This window comes from Moschus berezovskii, chromosome 18 (assembly GCF_049115385.1).
Source record: "Moschus berezovskii isolate FMDL1 chromosome 18, NW_MosBer_1.0, whole genome shotgun sequence".
NCBI lineage: Eukaryota > Metazoa > Chordata > Mammalia > Artiodactyla > Moschidae > Moschus > Moschus berezovskii.
Window position 1 is genome coordinate 71,327,222 of NC_142477.1, and position 4,683 is coordinate 71,331,904.

At 50.5% G+C, this 4,683-nt stretch overlaps 1 long non-coding RNA gene across 1 annotated transcript; it reads right to left on the reverse strand.

Moving 5' to 3' along the window:
• Positions 1-567: 567 nt before the first annotated feature.
• LOC148775011 (uncharacterized) lies at positions 568-3,056 on the reverse strand. Its single transcript, XR_016035213.1, has 3 exons — positions 2,905-3,056; positions 2,035-2,158; positions 568-888 (listed from the first exon to the last, which is right to left on the reverse strand). It is a non-coding gene; the product is annotated as an uncharacterized LOC148775011 (long non-coding RNA).
• Positions 3,057-4,683: the final 1,627 nt, after the last annotated feature.

Sequence of the window (4,683 nt, forward strand, 5' to 3'; positions counted from 1 at the left end):
AGTCCCCACTTTCTGAGACCTATGTAATCCAGACTTTGCAAGGAGCAAACCGAGTTATGGAGGCAGAAGGAGAGGAGGTAAAATTTTAACTTTTCATCATAAGACTCCCTCCAGTGGTCCCCTCCCCGGACCTTGCCAAGAAACTGAGACAGAGCTCTCCACTTGTCTTGCTGGACTGACATCCACACACTGGCCCACATTTCATCCAAAGTTACAAGGGTGAATGAAATCCCAGCCTCTCAGACCAGCTCTCTCTCGCCTGTTTCCAATCCTAGCACTAGGCAGGAGGCACCCCATGGCCCTCCGGCCTGTGCCTGTCTGAAATAGGGGACTCCGTTTCAAAGCAGACTGTTATTACTCTCTGAGAAAGTCATCCTCTCAGACCTCTCTCCTCGCTTTCCCTCGCCCTTGTCTACCCTTCCTGTTCGGTGGCGTGTCCGGGCTTTCTTTGCTCTCAGCTCTCGACCCTTCCTCTGTGAATCTGTTGTAGGATGGGGGACCCCTTCCAGGGCCCGAAACTGGGCTCTTGTCTAACACTTGGAAATTAATTGTCCGAGGAGACACACGTGCTGACAAAGCAAGAGACTTTATTGGGAAAGGGCACCCAGGGGGGAAAGCAGGAGAGTAAGGGAAGCTGGGAGAACTGCTCTGCCGTGTGGCTCGCAGTCTCCGGTTTTATGGTGGTGGGATTAGTTTCCGGGTTGTCTTTAGCCAATCATCCTGACTCAGAGTCCTTCCTGACGGTGCACGCCTTGTTCAGCCAAGATGGACGCCAGAGAGAAGGATTCTGGGCTGTGGTCGGACCTGTGGTGTCTCCTTTCCACCTTTCCCGAACTCTTCCAGTTGGTGGTGACTTGTTAGTTCCGTGTTCCTTACCAGGGCCTCCTGCTGTAAAGCAACTCAGGCAGATGGTTACTATGGTGCCGGGCCAGGGTGGATGGTTTCAGGCAGTGTGCTTCCCCTAGCAAATCCTGCTCTACTTCTCAAATACTCTTAGCCCACTCTGGGCCACATCCTCCTAATACGATGTCTCCTGATCCCTGTTTAGATGTTTCTTCTTCCTTCGACCCCTCTGACCACAGCCCACCCCCTATCGCTCCCAGTCCCCTTGCAGCCGCTCCAGATCCAGTTCCTCAACCTCCACCTTTTGTCCCCTCCTCCCTCCCTCCTTCTCAAGCGCCCTCCGCTCCCAGACCCCCGCCCCTACCTTTTCTGGAGGAGCTCCCAGACCTCAGCCCCACCCTCTACACCAACCTCCCTAGATCCACTCTTTAAAGCAGGAAACTTCCCAGCAGGACCCTGCTCCTTCCCCTGCTCCACCCCTCCCTTTAAGGGAAGCAGCTGGAGCAGAAGGCATTGCTCCAGGTCAGTTGCATTCTCCCTCACCCATCTATCTCCGATGGAAAAGCGACATAGATGGCTCCTTCTCTGCAGACCCTGATAATCATCTAAAAGAATTCAAGTGTCTTAGCCAGTCTGACCACTTAACCTGGAATGATATTTACATCATCCTTTGCGCCACTCTCCTCCCGAAGAGAAGGAACGAGTGTGGCAAGCCTCTCAGGCGCCTGCTGATGAGACACACAGGACAGACTAAGCCTGCGGGGCCCCAGCTGCCCTGGAGATGATCCCAACTGGGATTATCGGGCAGGGAGACCTGGACGAGCAGCCCATAAGCACGTGGCTGCTTGCCTCATTGTGGGCCTTCAAAAGGCAGGACGTAAAGCCGTCAATTTTGATAAGCTCTGGCTAATAACTCAAGGACTAGATGAAAACCGGGCACAATTTCTAGCCAGGTTAATGGAAGCCCTACAAAAACAAACAAGGTTAGACCCCACTTCAACAGAGGGCACCACTGTCCTTCACACCATTTAATCTCCCAATCACCCCCAGATATCCGAAAGAAGCTAAAAAAGGCAGAAGAATGGCCCTCAAACCCCTCAACTAGAGCTTTTAAATTTAGCCTTTAAGATTTTCAGTAACCAGGAAGAGCAGGCAAAGCTAGAGAGGGCCCAAGGAGATCAGGTTAAATACCAGCTTTTCACCGCTGCCCTCCATGGCTCCACCTTCCGTCAATCAACAAAGACAGGAAGCCACCTGGGCCCGCTTCAAATGCAGCAAAGAAGCTCACCGGGCCCCCTCCAGGTCCGTGTCCCAGCTGTGGCATAAAGGGACTCTGTAAGGTCAACTGCCCAAATCCCCCTCCAGGGATCCGGACATCGCCTCCTGGTCCCGAGCAGCAGTCCTCCGACCCAGCTCACCCAGCCTCCTTGGACTTGCCGCTGAAGACTGGAGGTGCCCAGGGCCCCAGGGTGACTCTCATCACCTCTAGGGAGCCCAGGGCAACTCTCACAGTGTCAGGTAAGCCAATCTCTTTTCTCACCAACACGGGGGCCACTTACTCTGCTGTGCCTGCCTGCTCCGGAAAACCAAGGTCTCCCAGGTCTCTGTTATATGGGTTGACGGTTTAATATCTACACGAATAACTGAGCCTCTACTTTGCACACTTCAAGATACCCCATTTTCCCATTCTTTTCTCATATTCCAAAAATGCCCCACTCCTATTCTTGGAGAGACATTCTCTCAAAATTCAAAGCCTCTGTTCCTATCCCAAGCCCACCCTCTGATCTAGCCTGGCTACTGCTCCTCAATTCCACCTTCTCTTCCCCGACCCCATTGCCCTCCTCGTCCATAAATCCATAGTTTGGGGTACAGACAACCCATCTGTCACCTCTCATCATGCTCCGATTCATATCTGCCTCAAAGACCCCTCTAAATTTCCCAATCAATGACAATACCCAATCTCCCAAAAATATCAGCAAGGGTTAAAGCCTATCGTCACTAAACTCCTACGTCAGGGCCTCTATTGCCCAAGCCACTCTCCCTATAACACCCCAGTCTTACCCGTCAAAAAGCCAAATGGCTCCTCTCAGCTGGTCCAGGACCTGAGACTGATCAATGCAGCTGTTATCTGCATCCACCCAGCAGTTCCAAATCCCTACACTCTTTCTCTCATTCCCTCTTCCACTACCCACTTCACCGTTCTGCACCTCAAGGATGCCTTCTTTATCATCCCTTTACACCCAAACTCTCAAGACCTCTTTGCCTTTATCTGGCCCAACCACATGATCATCGCTCCCAACAGTTGACAGGGACAGTCCTCACACAAGGCTCTCACGGTAGCCCTCATTTCTTTGGCCAGGCTCTAGCATCAGGCCTAACCTCTGCTGACCTTACTCCGAGTACCATCCTCCAATAGGTGGATGACCTCCTCCTCTGTGGTCCTTCGCCTACACGCTCTCAACAACACACTACACATCTCCTCAATATTCTAGCTGATCGAGGGTGTTGAGGATCTCCCGCCAAGGTTCAGCTCTCTCTTCCTAGAGTCACCTATCTTAGAGTCCTTTTAACACCAACCAAAAGATAGATTACTACCGATAGAAAGTCCCTTATATCCACCCTCCCACTCCCTACCTCAAAAACAGAGATCCTGTCCTTCTTGGGGTTAGCTGGATATCTACGTCTCTGGATTCCTAATTTCACCCTCTTGGCACAAACCCTATATCAAGCCACCCAAGGAGATCTTTCAGAACCCCTAGAGCTAAAATCAAATATCCGTTCAGCCTTTAACACCCTTAAGCAAGCCATTCTCTCAGCCCCAGCTCTCACACTTCCTGACCTTTCTCGCCCCTTTATACTCTGCACTACTGAGAGACACAAAATTGCCCTAGGAGTTTTGGGACAAAATCAGGGCCCCTTCTTCACTCCTGCTACTTATCTATCAAAGCAACTAGATCCTGCAGTTTGAGGTCGCCCAGCCTGCCTATGTGCTCTGGGACGAGTTGGACTCCTCGCTCAGGAAAGTAAAAAACTTACTTTTGGAGCACTCACTGTCATTCTTTCACCACATGACTTTAAGGACTTCAGTTCAGTTTGGTTCAGTTCAGTCGCTCAGTCATGTCCGACTCTTTTCGACCCCATGGACTGCAGCACACCAGGCCTCTCTGTCCATCACCAGCTCCTGGAGTTGACTCAAACTCATGTCCATTGAGTCGGTGATATCATCCAACCATCTCATCCTCTGTTGTCCCCTTCTCCTCCCACCTTCAATCTTTCCCAGCATCAGGGTCTTTTCAGATGAGTCAGTTCTTCGCATCAAGTGGCCAAAGTATTGATTTTCAGCTTCAACATCAGTCCTTCCAATGAATATTCAGGACTGATTTCCTTTAGGATGGACTGGTTGGACAAGGGGCTCTCAAGAGTCTTCTCCAACACCACAGATCAAAAGCATCAGTTCTTCTTAAGGACTTACTTTCTCACAAATCCATAACCCTTCTGTCTTCTTCATGCGTCCTTCCAATGAATATTCAGGACTGATTTCCTTTAGGATGGACTGGTTGGACAAGGGGCTCTCAAGAGTCTTCTCCAACACCACAGATCAAAAGCATCAGTTCTTCTTAAGGACTTACTTTCTCACAAATCCATAACCCTTCTGTCTTCTTCATGCATCCAACTAATTCACGCCACCCTTCTTGAATCTCCTGAGTTCTCCTTTGAACACTGTCCTACTCTCAACCCAGCCATGCTTATCTTCTGAGCCCCCATCCATACTTACAAAGAGGCATTAGAAGACCTGATGTCCCTTTTCTCCAACATTTCCTCAACCCCTTTAAATAACCG